Genomic DNA, 18,412 nt, shown 5'->3' on the forward strand with positions numbered 1-18,412 from the left:
TCGACGACGACGTTGTCCTCCGCTGTCCCCGTGTCACACGAAGCAGCCGTGTGGACATGTACTATACGTTTTCTTCCACGACCGCGTGACAAATGCAGACCGGCCGGGGGCCGTTCGACGGATGCCAAAACTGGAGTCCTAGGCTAAATCGAGCAACTGTTCCATGTCACATGCCGGTCGCCCACGGGATGGTCACACACCTCGGCGGACGGATCGAACCAACTGAGGCCTTGAGCGCGCGTGATTTATTAGCCAGCTGGGCTCGCCGATTAGGACCATCCAACAAATCAATCAATCAAGCGGCGTGCCTTAAAAATATCGCCGAGCCAACGAGAGGAGGGATATTCCTTAGCCGCGACGAGACGACACGGGCGCCACGACAAAAGCCTCATTAGCGCATCGCATCGGTGCGGTGCGCGGCGAAAGGCGACGAGCTCCGGTTGGGCTAAGCTAGCGTCATACCCCAGTTCACACCGAGCGATTAGCAGATTATACGTTTTAATCATGTGCCCGGCCCGGCTGGATTAGCCGATTGGTCGAGGGATCAAGTCGTCGTTGTCGCTGATTGCGGCGCGGTGTGGCTTTGTCGGTGGCGTCTAGCTGCCGCCTTTAAATTAGGTGGTGGTGTCTACGTACGCGCGGGCGGGCGGGCGGGGTCGCGACAAGGGCGGCCTGGGCCCGGGTGTTTGATTACTAGAAGCGGCGTACGGCGATTGGGTTTGGTTTCGGTTTTAATCAGCTCGTACTAGATTGGACGGGGAAGGGTTTCGGAGTAGTACTACGCGACAACGTGGGGTTCGTGCTAATTTGCTGCCTCCGGAGGACTAATGAAGTGTTGTCATTGGATCTATGTGTGCACAAGTCGGCATGGGTGATTAGAAAGCCTCAAAGAAAGGAAAAGGAAGACTAGGGTTTTCAGCGGGGAACAAGCTGGTCTTGAGCGAGACAGGCCGCCGGCCGGGCGTGCCTGACTTACGCATCAATTGAGTTCAGGGGGACTGAGCAAGTGTTTGAGCTCAGCGGTACGTTTTATTGTTTTAAGAAAGCTCGATGTTTGTCAAAGAAATATATTGAACTACTCCGTATATTATATGTACAAAACCACGAAGGATAACGATAGCTCAGTTCGTTAAATAGGCGCCGTAGCTAGAGTAACCTCGGAAAGGCTTGATTAGTGTCATCTGCATCGAACAAGTAGGCACCTTCGGTTTCAAATAAGGAATTGTCATGCTGCAATCTGCACGGAACAATCAGCACGCGTGATGCACCAAGAGTACTGCCACACGCCGTTAATGCAGATCTAGGCCAAGATCGCATTGAGAGTTGAGACAACCGAGTGCGACACCGCAAGCGTCGAACAACGTCACTGGCCATTTCCCAGCCAAGAGCCAACACCAAGAAAGAAGAGCGCGCGCACACGACCTCACCCGTGCTAATGGATGACTCTCCCAGGTCACGATCGGAGCATGTGCGACGTGCTGTAGTGTACAGTCCAAGCGAAGCAAACGCGAAGAAAGATATCGCCCCGTCCGTAAGGCCGGTCTGCCCACCCGCTCGCGTCGAGTGGGCGCGTGCCGACCTAGCCGAGGACCACCGCCGGGAGAGGGGCGAGGAAGTCATTGCGCGCACAGATCCGTCGAGTGGGCGCGTGCCGACCTAGCCGAGGACCACAGCCGGGAGAGGGGCGAGGAAGTCATTGCGCGCACAGGCTGCTGCGTACGCCGTGACAAAATAGCGGACCGCGACAAGGGGGACAGAGGCCCGCTGCTGCGTACGACGACGCCCGGTTATTAAAGTTATGAAACAAATACTGATGATCTATTAGATGCAGTTACGTACCGTACGGACTCCTGTTTGAGAGGACCTCTCGAAGGAATATAAACTTATCTCTTTATTATGTATAAATCAAACTTTTGTGCAATGAAAGAATTAATCATTTTCTCTACTCCCGCTTATCTTCATAGTTCGCAGTCAAACAATTAAGCGATTGGATAGGATTAGGCGGCACTAATGCTGGGAAGAATTGTCACGAGGCCGACGTGCGGAAACGTGTCTCGGCTCAAAAATCCGGGCCTGATCGTGGTATGTGATACTGGTAGTATAATGCTACGAGCAGTGTCTAGTGTCTAGCACTGCGGTGGTGCATAATGCTACAGGAGACCGTGAGCTAATTTCGCCAGAGGAGTGCAGCTTGTTTCTTTTTTTTTTTCTTTGCGGATTGTACGGTGGAGCAAATGTTTGTTTTCATGTGACTAAGGACAGTTTCCCGCAACTTCTTCTATTACGCCTTAACATAGGGATGGGGAGCTGTAAAAATGCGGCTCAATGCGCAAGAGAACCATATGGCAATAAGGAAAATTAAATTAAACATACGAGTTAGTGTTTTCTACGAGCGCTAATGGGTATAGTTGTTCAAAATTTTATTATCAAATAGATTTAACATGTTTTTTTGATCTTCTTCTAGCCGCCACGTCTCTAATATTGGATTGATCTTGGCTAACTGCTGCCTACAAAAATAGGGCCACAATCGATTGAGGAAGTGATTGTGATCAGTCAGCCAATAACCGATTCAACGACTTGATCCTAAGTCGATCGAGCCTATAAGACAGAGGGTTCTCAACGTCCTAAAGGGTGTGTTAGCACAACAAATCATTGGAGGCCAAAACACTAAAGCCCGACCGATCAAGGTGGCTTAGATTGGCTTGAAGACCTATGCCACTACCGGTTGTCCTTGCCGGCCAATCTCTTCGTCGTCAATTGTACCAGTGACCTAGGGCAACACCGACACCACCGACATCAACAACATGCCTATACTATGCAGGCACGGGTTGTTAGCGTCTATTAGATGGCATCTACAATTGGGTTAGTCCAGTTCAATTCCACTCTAATGTGGGTGTTCATCATGTGTTAGGCTAGACAAATCCTTAGTTTAATCATGTTTACTTCTAACAAAGGTATTAGAGCCAGCTAGCCCAGGCATGAACACATTAAGCCTTGGTTTAGATCATGATCTTGTTGTTAATTATGCCTAAAGCGAGTAGATTATGATATTTTAAGTGCTTAATTGTGTCGATTGATAGTGTTTTAGCCCCGATTACATCCCTATTACTCCTGATTCCTCAAAATTAGCCGATGTTTTTGACATAATGTTGATGATTAGCAACAGTATGGGCTTCGGATTAGTATTAAGAAGGAAGGGATTGCAACAATTATGAAGCTCTAAGTCCAATCTCCAATCTTTTCCCCAATGTCGAAACCCTAGACATATAAATCCCCAAATCTCCTCACATTTTCCCGCAAATCTCTAAACCCTAGAGGCAAAAATCCCAAAATCTGAAACCCTAGTTCATGAATCCTCAAAATTGAGTTGTGCAGCAGGTCAATTACCTTTAGCGCCTCCGTTGTCACATCGTTGTTGTCGTCGGTGCTGCCGCGACACTCCTCCGACGGATCTCCTTGGTCCCGCACACGTGTTGTCGCTTTCGTCCATGCACGCTGTCCTCTCGAGCGCTACTGTGGGGCAGCTTGACAAAGCCGCGCGCGCTGGCGAGCGAGCCCGCGGTAGCACCGCTCTGCCATCGCGCTCTCTCTTTCGGCTATGGTTTTCGAAGGGCGAAGGAACGAAAGTAATCAGGGTTTCACCGATGCGGCATTTTGTTCCGAGCGAGTGTGATGGTAGCTGTCCGATTGGATCCAACTGTTGTCAGGCTTTAGGCACTGAACTAGGTCTATGAGTTTTGGTTGGGTCACGAGCAGGATCTTCTTGGGGTGAGCCAAATGCAGCGCCTTATGGGTAGTTGTCTTAGCCCATTTCCTTTGGGCTAACAATATGAAGTTCTGAGCTTTAATTATTTTTGGTGCACTTTCTTATGTCTATTTCTTTTGTTGTATTTATGCACTGATTTAATAATTGTTCAAATAATGATGCTTTGACTTTTGTAATTTTTAAGTAATGTTTAGTTGCCCAAAATAGTGTAATTATTTTATAATAATTGAGGAAAGCTAAAATTTAGTTAATGTTTAATTGAAAATTTTATGGCCTTTTATGATTAAGTTTGTCTCGGATTAAAATGGAACCAACAGAAAATTTTTATTTGGGACTATTATCAAGTTTTGGGCATTAATATACTTAATGTTAACTTTTCATGGTTGTATTCCAACCAAATTTGTTTATAATCATGAATTGTTAGAATTTATTATCCACTAATGAAATATTTTTCCCTAGGCCATGCATATTTAATGGGCCCAATTTTGGTCATAAGATTTAGGTTGGTCTTTTAGATAATTCTCAGTTGGGCCACGAATAATGTTTAAGTGCATTTCGGGAATAGGCTAAGATGGGATCAATTATTATGATTGTCCTAAGATATTTAATTAACTCCTTTTATGTTTTAATATTGCCCTAAATTACGAGATTAAGTTTTTTCCTTGTTTTCATTTTAGTATTTATTCGCTACTAATTAATTATGATTTTTGATTAATCTTTATGCTTCCGATATTAAGTAATGTTCAATGCTCATCAATTTTGATCACGTGATTAAACATGCATCTAATTAATATATTTTGCTTTGAGACAATACGATTATGATTAATTTACGGCTCATGGCTATATACTGACCAACATCATTATGATCATGTGTTATTTAATTAATTTTTAAATTAATTAAGTTACTGAATCATCTTATCTCAATCATTTATGTGATCATGACTGTGTAATGATTAAGTTTTCTCTGATTAAGATGAAACCAACGAGAAATCTTAATTAGAAATTTGATGATGTTTGGGGATCATGTTGTGAGACATGATTACATTATGATCAATGTTGATTGTAATCATATGTCATTCCCATAGTTTCTCTGATCAAAATGGAACTAACGAGAAGTTTTGGTTAGAGATTTCATGTTGATTTAAGGATTATGGCTCATGATTGCATACTGACAAATGTTGTTTGTGATCATTTACCATCTCCATTAGTGAATCCAATTATTCTTCATTTTTTGCCAAAAGGTGATGCGAAGTTCGATTGCTTATTCCTTGCTCATGTTAAGTTCTTCTACGTTTATGCCCAACGGTGCAGTGAACTTGAATTGTTAAGGTTTGTCATTAGCATATGATTAACCTAATCAACGTAGGGTTAATTTCATGGCATACAATTATTCACTATTTTTGTGGATGATCAGTAATATATGTCCCTATTATAGATTCAACTATGAGTTCTTAGGCTGTTTCTAGGAATAGAGTAATTTTATTAGTATTTTTTAGGCTATGTATATTGATTACACACACGAACATAATGATTAGCTCTCATTAGAAAAGTTATTAATGATTAAGATTAAGGTATTGATGTAAATTCAATGGAATTTAAGTTTGCTAAAGACTAGTGAGAGAAATCTAAGCAAATGTTCCTCATGATCATAAAATTTAGCATCTAGGGGAGCAATCATTTGGTTAAATTTTGATTATTTGACAAATAATAGAAAAAGTTTTTTGAAGATCCTCAAAAGTTCTTGCTAGTGTACCGATCATAAAAGTGCTTAAAGGTCAATGAGCTAAGACATGAAGAATTATTGAAGCCTTTCTAATTCAAGTCATTCTTTTCTACAACAACAACGAAGAATGAGAAGTGAACTATAATTGTGCCCATAAATATGTGCATTCGTAAGAAAAGTTGGCGAGATACTAAGATAAAAAGTCACATTCATGCTACCAATATTACCTTAGAAATATGAAAGTTTTAAAGTGAAGTCATAAAGAATGTATAGGAGGCTAATATTGAAGTTGTTGGAAGTTTTCCATCAGTACAAAATTATGTTTTAACCCTCCATCCTAATAAAGTAAAATATTTATTAGAGTTTATCAAAATTATGGTGTTGATTCTTATGCCACATTTCGAGGGGGGAGAATGGAATGTCTCTGCATGGCTAAATTTCTTTAATGTATTTTCTTTAAGTAAAATGACATTATTGTCTCAAGCCATGGTGAACTCGCACACTTATGCATACCTTATGGAGTAAGTTAACACTCTCATTTGCCAATGAGTTTTATGGATGGAAATATTAAAGACAACTATACATACATTTAGTCGGTATCCCTACAAATCAGTGTCAACATCTTATGTGAAAATACTGAGCTTAAGGTACTTATGTGCATGGAATTGACAAGCTTCCATCCAGACTAAGAGGTTCTATTATTATTGTCTAAGCCAGTGGGAGCTCTAAGGTAAGAAAAACTATACTTGAGGACAGTCAGGTTTATGTTCCAATACCGAAAGTTATAGAGATTAGCAATCCTTCATCTCCAAAAGTTTTTCCTTCAGTTAACTCTAGAGTCTATGAATTATGTGAGTCCCACATAAAGATATCTTAAGATCAATGGTAGTAAGTTTAACCTCTTAGCTATTTATATAGACGGTATCTGTCTGACTATCAGCAATAGGGATATTAATGTTTAAGACTCAAAGATTTCTTTCCTATTTTGGGTATTAAGATTGTTTGGTGATGCCCTCATGCTTTGACTATTAAGATTCACCAAGATATGTCCAATATCAAGGGAGTTCACTCCGAGTATTGAGGGTGATAAAAGTTTTTCTTTCGCTACCGCTATCATGAACATTATGTATACTTAAGTTTGTATGCTTTCTCATTTAACATTTGTAACTGGGATACTTGTCAGATATTGATCCAGGATTGGACCACTAGAAAACTACTAAAGACAACTCTGCGTTATAGGCAGGGTGGTAATTATTACATGCTCACATATGAGAAGTCTCATAACAATAAAGTTACGTGTTATTTAGACGCCAATTTTGCAAGGTGTGTTAATATTAAGAAATGCACGTTAAGTCAAATCTTCACCCTTGCTGGAGGAGCCATATTGTGGAATGGCTTTAATCAATCTCTTAAGGCATCATTAATAATGCAAACTGACTTGTGGTTATAAGACTATTAGATAATAAAAAAATCCACAATAGGCTATCATGTTGTGGTTTAAGAATAAGGAAATATTCTTTTGGAATAAGATTCTATCGCGGAATTTATTATGCAAGAGTGCAATTTCGTTTCTAGTAACAACATGTCAAGTGGTGTTGTCAAACACATGACGTTGTGAAAGATATAATCCAAAATCAAAATTACTAATGTTTATCCTATGAAAGTTAAGTATTATGTTCAGCATATAAGCGTTATGCATCATGTTTAGCTTAATAATTCCATGCTAAAGGTTTGTCTCAAAATTAGTGCCGACATAAGACTTATTGATAGCCTATACTTTTGGGAAACTACAAAGTTTGTTTTCACCCTTTCAATGTGCACATGATGACAAATGAAAATAAACTACATAAAAGGACCATAAGTGTATAAGACATCTCCCAAATAAGTATAAGTGACTATCCTATCGAGATAGAGTAGTATACTATAGATGTTGAGGTTTCAGTAGTGTCTTATTAACTATTGTAACACTATATCTTAGTATGTTGTTCAGTTGAGAGTGGAGCTTATGTTGTTAGCCTCTTGATCAAGTGGAAGAATATTGGATTGATCTCGGCTAACTACTCCCCATAAGAATAGGGCCACAGTTAACCGAGGGTGTGGTTGTGATCGGTCAGCCAATAACCGACTCAATGGCTTGGTCCCAAGTCGATCAAGCCTATATAGAGGTTCTCGACATCCTAAATGGTATGATAGCATAACAAATTGTCAGAGGCCAAAACACTAAAGCCCTACTGATCAAGGTGGCTCAGATTGGCTTGAAGACCTATGCCACCACTGGCTGTCCTTACCGGCCAACCTCTTCGTCGTCAACTGTACCATCGACCTAAGGCAACACTGACACCACCGACATCAACAACATGCATGCACCGAGTAGGCACGGGTCATCAACGGCCATTAGATGGCATCTACAATTGTGTTAGTCCAGTTCAATTCCACTCTAATGTGTGTGTTCATCATGTGTTAGGCTAGACGAATCCTTAGTTTAATCATGTTTACTTCTAACATCTAGTAGTGGCATTGATTGGGTTGCACCAATCTAAACAATCTCTATCGATCCCGTATGGCATTCTCTATCCATTCATGTCGTGACACAAGAAAAAGATACTACGACAATATCGAGAATTGTGCTAGTGACCCAGGAGGGTGTCTAAAGACGTCACTCTTCCACTACTACAAAAAGGGTCATCATTGCCAGTTCAAAATTGCTTTACTTCTAGTTTTTGAACCAGCAGTGATTAAGCGGCAGTGATAATCATTATCATTGCATTACTGCTCAAGAATCGGCACTAATATTAGTTATCATTACCGGTTGGATCCATGAACTGGCAGTGATAGTTTGTATCACTGCCAGTTCTTCAACTCAATCTATCCATTGATATACTTATCATTACTGGTCACAGCGATGAACCGACAGTGATACTCAATCCCTAAAAAATATTGAAATTTAAACAGGTAGGCAATAATTTATTCGAGATTTATATTACTAATATCCAGAATCACTGGTTTAAATCATACTAATAATTAATTAAGTAACTAAACAATTCTTCATCTCCAGAATCATTGTACACCAAAACAAAAGACGATGTCGCACATGCACAAGAATCCTAAAACTGTCAGTTCACCATTGTCACAAAAGGCCACTAGCTGCACCCGTGCACCACGCGCATCTACCATGGTCAGTTGGGGTTGGCCACAACGATGAAAAAGTAGTCACCATTGTCATCATCATCATTGCCGCTGCCGTCGTTCTCATCCTTGTCCCCATTGTCATCATTGCTGTCGCCATCCTCCTCCTCGACCTCCTCCTTGTCCTCTTCATCTGAGCTGCTCCGAAGCCTCTTCAGCTTTGGCTCATCGATGAAGTAATCCCAAACGTCATCATCAGAAGGGGACCCCGCTCATTCGGAGTCCGAGGACCATGCCTCGTTGTTAGACAAAGGTGTGGGGTGGGTGGTGTGGCTTGAGATGGTGATGGTAGACAGAGCGGTGGAGTAGCTAGAGTGGCAGATGGTGGTGGAGTTTCCATCGCTAGGGATGAAAACGGATGGGATCAATCATTTCCTATTCCGATTTGTTTTCTACATTTTTTTTCCAACTGTTTACAGATTTTCATGATTTACACAAAAACTGGACCAAAACAGTTTTGTTGTTTTCCCGACCTTATTGTCGGTATCCCATTGTTAATCAAGAATTTCCCATCGGGATTCCTGTATTTCCAATTGACACCAAACTTCACAAACCACAATATTGCTCACAGCAAAGCTCAGTCGGCCAGCCCAAATATCACCCCTATTCCAAAACTTCACCCAGATCCCAGTGGCTCAATCTCAGTCGGCTATCAACCTACTGATGTCGTTCAAGCTCCTGCACTTGCGCTGCCTTCAACCCTAGTCTTTGTCTGAATATGTGTTGTACATGGTGGTTATTTTTCAATTGAAACTTATGTAATTATGTGGTCTATCTGTGTGTAATATAAATTACTTTTGTTGGTATAAATTAATTATGTGACACGTTGATGCTTGAAGTCATGGTTTTACGAGTCGGTGTTCCTGGAGAGGGAGGGAGAGAGATAGATAGATAGATAGAGAGAGAGAGAGAGAGAGAGAGAGAGAGAGAGAGAGTGCGTGTGTGTGAGAGTGAGAGTGAGCTGAGCGATTGCGCTAGAGAGTTTATTTTAAAGGCGCTCGAAAGTAGCCGAGCAGGTGAGGACTTGTAGCCATACGGTTTTGGGGCTATTACTGGCAGTTCGTAATTACAACTGGTAGTGATAGCCATTGTCACTGTCTGTTATTAAAGGCGTATCTTTTTATGAGTTAGTATCACTGCCAGTTCTTGTTATGAACCGGTAGTGATGTACCACTTTTGGTTCCATCTACTCACCGACAATGGTAAGTTGATTATCATTGCCAGTTCATGTTGTCTCAGAATTTTATGTGCCTCTTGAGCTTATAAACTAGCAATAATAATAGGGCACAGATGACCCTTTCTGTAGTAGTGTTCCCAGTAGTTTGTCTGGTTTTGGTGCCCCTCCATGAGATCATGAAGTCGTGCCCCCAAGGGGGTCTTGAAGACATGAACTAGGAGGGGTTGTGAAGATGTGCCCCATAATGAAGTCATTCCCTGGGAGAGAGGGTCGCGAAGACTTTCCTCTAGACATGGTGATGAAGCCTTGCCTCTGGAGGGGATCCTAAAGACATGCCCTCGATGGGGTCATGCAGGCATGACCTAGAGGGGGTCACGAAGACTGTTTTGGGAGCGAGTCATGATGTGCTCATGGGCCCATGGAGATCTGGGTCTACACTGGGAAATACCTGACAAAGTGAAGCTGCAGATGATGAGAAGACTGTAGATATTGTAATAGACGTGTATACCCTTGGTCAACCCATGATCAACACTTTTGTCCTAGGGCATGACTGTGTTTGTACATGGTCATGTCCATGGCCTAAAAATACTCCCATGAGCACTTATTCACTCATAATACAAAACACATTCACAAGGGTGATCTTCAGTGCACTTCGACTCGGGAGACAGGGGGCTCGTCGATTAGACGTAGGGCGGCTCTCGATCCCAAACCAGTATAAATTCTGTGTTTCACTTGGACTCTTGGGCGCGAGGCACATAAAATGGCCAACTACCCCCCTCTGGTGTTTGTGTGACTTCTTGACATGTCTCTCTCTCGTTCCTAGTCACATGAACTCTCTCACTTACTTATGTTTGTTTACAACAATAGACGGTGTCCCCAATCCTTCAATCAAACATGGCCAGGGCCTAAGGCAGGGAGAGCCGCTTTCGCCGCTACTCTTTGTACTTTCCATTGATCCATTGCAATGCACCTTCGACCTTGCAATTCAGTAGATTCTGATTGGTCTGAAGGCTTCCCTGACCACTCACGCATAATGATATCCGTGGATGATGTTGTGCTCTTCGTGGCCCTGATCAAAGAGGAAGTTTCAGCTTTAGCGAAAATTTTAGACCTTTTTGGGGATGCAACAGGACTCCGTAGAAACTTTAACAAAACAACAGTCACTCCAATCAGATGCAATTATCTTGATCTAGATGACATTCTCATGTATATGCCAGCTAAGTGCACGACCTTCTCCCGATCAAATATCTAGGTCTGCTGCTTTCCACACACTGGCTTCATAGGAGGGATTTCCAACCTATCATAGATAAAGCCATAGCCAAGCTTGCACCATGGAATAATGGAAAGCTCATCACCCCAAGGGGACGTCTGGCCACCGTCAAGTTAGCGCTCACCTCCTAGCCAATCTATTACTTGGCTGCAATCAAAGCACCAAAAAGCGTCCTTAAGGCTCTGTACAATAGACGGAGGCATTTCTTCTGGGCCAGAATAGAAGCTCTAACTGGAGGGAAATGCAAGGTTAATTGGAGTAGGGTATGCCGGTTGACAAGTAGTGGGGTACTAGGAATCCTTAACCTCACTAAATTCTCTAGAGCTCTCCAGCTTTGCTGGCTATGGAAAGAATGGAAGGCGTGGCACAAGCCTTGGGTGCGTCATACATGACTTGCAATAACTCGGATAGACTTCTATACGTTTTTGGCCTCTACTAACTTCGCAATTGGAAATGGAGAAATGATTTCGTTCTGGCGATCGGCTTGGCAGCAGGGACAGCAGCCGCGTGACTTTGCTCCTCACCTATACCGAGCATCGGCTGGGAAAAACCAATCATTAAAAGATAATATCGCCGATGACTCATGGGTATGTAGTTCCAGTGGAATATTGCATCACTACCTTGAGGAGTTTGTGCGTTTGTGGGTTGCAACTCATCATTTGCAGCTGAATGACGACACTGAAGATGATATAGTCTGAAAGCTCTCGAGCCATGCCGAGTAAACGGTGGACTCAGCTTACAGGGCGCAGTTTCTAGGTTCCGCGGAGACAAATTTCATCTCTTATTTTGAAAAGCATGGGCATCGCCAAAATGTAAATTCTTCACCTGAATGGCCAACCACAACAAGTTGTGGACCTTGGACAGACTGGCGCGTAGAGGATGGCCTCACAACCAGAGATATGTCTTATGTAGGCACGCCACATAGACCCACCTTCATCTTTTCGTAGAATGTAGATTCACAAACCGCATCTAGCATGACCTGGTGCAACGGGTAGGTTAACCGGCAATTCTTTCGAGCTGCTGCCAGTAACAACCAATCCACCAATGGTGGTCATTGATGACCTTCGAACCAAACACCCCAAAAAAGTATCAAATCTCTCACTATCCTGGTGTGATGAAAAATCTAGATGGAGTGTAATACCAGGACATTCCTCTATGTCGAACTCCGAGCAGGTGGAGTTGCCCAAAGAATTAGAGACGAGGCGTGCTTTTGGGCTTTCGCTAGAGCACGGCACCTTAGCCGTCTAATGTTGCGAGAATAACCTCTCGCAACTCCTGGTTCTGTTTTCTTTTCTTTTTTTTCCTTTGGCTTTGTAAATTTTGATCATTAAATTCCTTCTATTTAATATAATTATCAGCTCTCCTATCAGTTCATTTAAAAAATAACAACAAATACTATATCCTAAAATCCTTGAGTGTCCATGTGTTATTACCATAAAATCCAACCTAACTAATCGATGCCCATTATCACCGCCTCGAATCATTTGCAACCACACCTCTTGTCACTGCCAAGTAAAGTGGGGCTGACTGCCTGGCTATACGGTCACCCAACCTTGCCAACAAGAAGTTGACATATGTATTAATTCGTCATTAATTTACCTTAACTTAGAAGGTTTAGCATACGGTCACTAGATGTTCGCCCCTCCAATTCCTTTGTACTCCCTAGCTCTATCATACTATCTAGGAGTACTGTAGATAGGGCTTTGTTTGGAAAAATAAATCGTTCAAGAGTTGAGTTGTTTGGTAGAATTCATGCATTCCGGACAGCTAGCCAGAGAGCACAGCCATACACGTGGGGGCGCCAATGAATGGTCCATAGTCCATACGTGTGCCTTGCACGACCGCGAGTGTGACAAATGCGCATAGGCAAACCGACCGTGGAGGTGTTCGACGGATGCCAAAACCGCGCGACTTCCTGAGGTAAAACCGAGCAACTATTCCCACAATCACATGCCGCCCACGGGATCGTTAGGCACCTCGGCGGATCGAACCTTAGCGCGCGTGGTTTTAGACTTTTAGCTTGGCTCGCCGGATTAATAGGGACCGTCCCACGAATCAATCAGTCAGGCGTGAGAGTGAGAGAGAGAGAGAGGATATTCCTAGGCCGTGAGTTCGTGACAAGATGACACGGGCGCCAACCACAACAGTCCCGTCGGGGGATCGGTGCGCTGCGCGACGAAACTCAAGGCGAGCTCCTCGTTCACACCGAGCGATCTGGAATTAATCATGTGCCGGGTTAGCCGTTGGTCCAGGGATTAATAAGTCGTGGTCGCTAATCGCGGTGCGTGGCTTTGCCGCTGGCGGTGATCGCGACGCTAAAAGGCCGCGTGGTTGCACGTACTCCACGGCTCATGCGTACGCGGGGGCCGCGACAAGTGGCGGGTGGGGACCGGCGTTTGATTACTGGTGTAGCTAGCGGCGTACGGCGATGTGGTTTGGTTTCGGTTTTAATTACACGTGGAAGGGGGCTCGGCGGTAGTAGTAGTAGTAGTAGGCGAGAGCAAGACCGGCCGCCGGCTGGGCGTGATTGACTTGTGCTTGGATTTGAGTAGCCATTCGTCCTTAAATGAACGGTCTAGTTTATAGTTCGAAAAGAAGAAGAAAAAAAGAAAAGGCCTAGCTGGAATAGACGTGAAAACGTTTTATGGAGTTTTGCCCTCTAGAACATAATTGTAAGTGCACCTACAAGATCGAGCGTGATGAGTGCACGAGTACGTACGTACCGCACCGTTAATGCAGATATGTGACCTGATCTAGTCGACGCCGCCGATCGATCGAATACCACACGCTGGGCGCAAGTGTCCGCGTGAGCCCAATAACTAACGGAACCAATTAACATTTCCGGGGCCAGGACGGCGAAAGAAGAAGAAGGTGGAAGAACACGTCGGAGGCGACGAGTGTGCACTACCTCCCCTATCGGCATCGCCCGTGCTAGCCATTCCTAGGTCACCGTCGGAGCATGTGCGGCGAGCTGTAGTGTACAGTAGAAATCGCCCGTCCGGCCAGCCGCCCGTCCACCCACCCGCCCGCTCGCGTACAGTGGGATGTGGGCGTGCCGACATAGCCAAGGACCACCACCGCGAATGGGGCGAGGAAGTCGTTGTGCTTGCGCGCAGGCTACTTTTTTATTTTTATATTTTCTAACTTAAAAAATTAAATAAATAACCTCCGAAAAAAAATTACAGTAATATATGTCTATCGCACTTTTAAAAGCATCAGCTATTTCAAAAGATGCAAAGATGTTACGGTGGTAAACACATGTCTTACCGTTTTTTCATGTGATATTTTTTTTAACTCAATTTGAATTCAAACATATACAAAACTAGGGTTTAAAATAATTTTAAAATTAGTCCATCATATAAGAAGAATATTAGTGAATTTTTTAAATTTTTGAGAATTTATTTGATATCTAACAATTGTTAGAAGTTATAAAAATATATTTTTTAAATAATTTTAGCTTAAATTCTACGCATATTTTCTATGAATCCAATTAAAATAGTTTACATATAGATTATAAGACATGTAAAAAATATTTAGGATATTTAGAGAAAGAGAAACCACTATTTTGAAAAAATAAGAAAAAAAATTGAGCGAATAAGTACTATTTACCGTGGGAGCTTTACTGAATACTCTATCCAGTGGTTGCAAGGGCTAACCGCTCTCTTAGAAGATGGTAAAGACTACGCTTGTTATTATGACATCTTTATCGCTTTCTAAAAGGAGTTGTAGCTCTTTAGACGACGGTAGCTGTCTATCGTATAATTTTTTTCATCTAAAATCTATTTATTTAATTTTTTAAATTAGAAAATTAAAAAAACTTGCCACACGGCTGCTGCTACATGCGCTTGCGTTGCGTACGCCGTGACAAAATAGCAGGCCGCGACAAAAGAGGGCCGGGGGGAGGGGAGAGGCCCACTGCGGCGGGATGCGTACGACGCCGCCGAGTTAAAGGCACGGACGACGAAAGTGCGTACGCGCGACGCTCCACTGGGGAATTACTACTGCGAGGCCGACGCGTGGATATGAGTCTGGACACTCTCGGCTCTGCAGCACCGGGCCTGATCGTGGTGGCAAGAGCAAAATCCAAAACAAAATAATATATACTATTGTATTTATTAAAATAGATAATATATCGTTGTATTTAAAATTTTAGTATTTATATTTGATATTTTATTTATAAAAACGGATTTTCAGTACATCGTAAGCTGAAAAAACGCGGATCCAACTATATTCAGCACATAAATATACTGAGGTGCCGTATTCGACACCTTATATGCCAAAAATCATATATATTCGGCATATGATGTGCTGAATATATACTATAGTACTGTATTCGGTACCTCGTGCCAAATATGGCATGTATCGACTGCGAGCACTTTGATGCTGTCATTTTATGCTGGGAAACTCATGTGCCGGTACAGGTCATATTCGGTATATTCAGCATCTCATATGCCGAATACACTTGATTTTCAATATATGATGTGCTGAATATGGGTTACAGTGCTCTATTTGACATCTCATGTGCCGAATACATCTTATTTTCGGTATATAAGGTGTTGAATATGGACTATAGTTATATATTCGGCACTCGATTGCTGAATATGGTTAGACCCATATTTTTTTGCGTACGGTGTAGCGAAAGTTAGTTTTCGGTAAATAGTGTGTCGAATAACTATACTAAAATTGTAAATACGACGATATATTATTATTTTAATAAATAGGATAGTATATATTATCTAATTTTAGATTTTAACCTGCTGAGCAGCAGTCTCGGACTGCGGTACATGGGAGGGCGCCGCGGCAGGAAACTGTGAACCGATGTGGGCAAAGCCGCACAGGAATGCAACCTGTTTTTTTCCTTTTCCTTGAAGATGAGCCATTATACGAGTGGATTGAATGCTTATTTCCTTGTGATTAAGGACGGTTCTGGTAGGCCTTAGCATGGAGAACTGAAAGAAATGAAATGAAAGGTTCAGTACGTCTAGTCTTACTCTTACGTGGGTCAATCAATGAACGGCAACGTTTCAGTGATTAGAGAGAAGTAATACTGTAATACAGCTTGAACTAGTTAATACCCCGTGCCTTGCCGCGAGCAAGCTATTTGAAAGAAATTGATACAATATATATGGGCAATGATAACAGCATATGTATGTGAATATTAGAATAAGGCAGGTTTTGTATGGAAGTAATAGAACTAAATTTACATATGTATTAGCACTGCATCATTTTAGGACATGATGTAACTTTCACGGTTGTTCTTATAACAATTCCGGAAAATATAAGGCACATTAAAATAGAGTTTAACTGAGCAGCAGCCAAAACAATTTAACTTTCTTTTTGCTACACAGGTTCTAAAGAGAGAACTAAAAAACGGAGGGTTTTGTACTTACATATTCCTATGTATTTATACAATTGACCAAGAGATATTATTATCATAGAAAGTTTTCATTGATCACATATTCAGACATATTTAACAGAATTTTACACCGTATCTTGGTTGATGCTGACTGAGTTGATACTATCCTTGATGACAAAAACAACCGCGTATCGGCACATAAACCAAATACAAAAGTGGGGATGTGGCTTAGGGGGCAATCAGGAAACAAAGTATCAGGAGAACATAAGCAGATTATTGTTAACTTGCTGTGATTAATGGCCATGACCCCAAGTGAACACCTGAAAAGAAGATGGCATCAAAGGATCTGTTAAATTTCTTAATAGTTTTCCTTCCAAGTACTCAACCATTCTTGGAATACATTTGGGTGTCGAGTTTGAAGTTCCATATCCTAACTGGCCTGCCTTATTGCAACCCCAGGTGAATACTTCACCGGTCTCAGCAACCGCAGCAGCGTGCTTGTTTGCAGCAGCTACTGCAACTATCCTTTGTTTGAAGGAACTAACACGTCTTGGTGCTGATTGGGTATCAACAGAAGGGTAACCAAGCTGACCCTCTGCATTATTCTGAGCATTTTGTTGTAGGCCATTTGCAGCCACAACATTCAGTTGTTTACGGCCTAATCCTACTGTCACTTGTTGAGGGGTAATCACAGTAGTAGTATGGCCACTGTAAACCAATAGGTTGTCATAAACTTCCTTAAGAGCAAGGAAATTCACTTGTTGTAGGCTCAAGTACCGTTGGCCCAAAATGAAGCAGCTTTAGTTTTTACTAACAGGTTGTTAAAATTTATAACCTAGTTACCAACAAAAGTAATGTGGGGAAACCATTTTCATCCTCTGTTAAGAAACAAATCATTTAAAATAACATGTGACTGCTCACCTGTGAATATCCGGTGACCAAGACGACCACCTCGACCAAATTCCCATGTGTATAGTTCATCATCAGAATTAACTGCTACACTATGGAACTTTGATGCATCAACTGTTTTGATATACGACCCATGCAAGGCATCTACTTTGCATGACAGTTTTTGTATGTGGGCATTGCCAGTTCCTAGGTGATAATTTGTCCCACTTCCCGAACTGAATACCTCCGACTAAAATGGGAAAATATACAAAAGATTTTGTAAAGAAAACCCTAAAGAGATATTGCTGAAAGGGCATAAGCATGAAAGCGCTAAATAAAACAGGAGGCAACTGTTTCCTGAAATAAAAGAGAGGTACCTGAATCAGGAGAATCTCCGTTAGTCTGATATAGGGCAGGAGAGATACGATCCTTGGTGTTCTCCAAAGTGAGGGAAGCACCAAACTACAGAAGAACACCAGCAATACACAGGTGACCAAAATGAAACGCTCTATGCAAGCTGCTCCAAGCGGCATAAAACGCTCGCTCTCTCTCTCTCTCTCTCTCTCTCTCTCTCTCTCTCTCTCTCTCTCTCTCTCTCTCTCTCTCTCTCTCTCTCTCTCTCTCCATATATATTTACTCCGGAAGAAGTACATACTAGTTTTTCCCCGGAAAAACTAGTATGTACTTCGGGAGTATGTGCTTCTTCCGGAGTAAATACTCACTACTATGATATACCATATAAATAAATTAGATATACTCTTTTGTTACTACTAGTATACTTATATACTCGTTCTAAAATACTTCAATGTGAACTACATAAAAAATAGAAAAGAAGTCCATCAATCTTATTAGATTTTGATAATACCTTTGTATTTGTATATAAAATGTAATACACTCAAAAAATATGTGCAAACCACTAAAAAACTATACATACCACTTGGATAATCTTATATACTCCCATACTTCATGTACATACTATTTATCACACGAGATACTCCCTATGTAACGAGATACGTATGTGGGAGTACATGCTCTCGGAAATACCA

The 18,412-nt window shown here is 42.0% G+C and overlaps 1 long non-coding RNA gene across 2 annotated transcripts; it reads right to left on the reverse strand.

Annotated features, from left to right (window-relative positions):
- Positions 1–15,855: 15,855 nt before the first annotated feature.
- On the reverse strand, positions 15,856–17,896 carry LOC133928865 (uncharacterized). 2 transcript variants are annotated; one of them, XR_009911535.1, is made up of 3 exons: positions 17,744–17,896; positions 17,400–17,616; positions 15,856–16,071 (listed from the first exon to the last, which is right to left on the reverse strand). It is a non-coding gene; the product is annotated as an uncharacterized LOC133928865 (long non-coding RNA). The 2 variants fall into 2 exon arrangements; XR_009911536.1 differs by lacking the exon at positions 15,856–16,071 and adding an exon at positions 16,549–16,798.
- Between the last annotated feature and the right edge of the window lie 516 nt (positions 17,897–18,412).

This window comes from Phragmites australis, chromosome 9 (assembly GCF_958298935.1).
Source record: "Phragmites australis chromosome 9, lpPhrAust1.1, whole genome shotgun sequence".
NCBI classification, from domain to species: Eukaryota; Viridiplantae; Streptophyta; class Magnoliopsida; order Poales; family Poaceae; genus Phragmites; species Phragmites australis.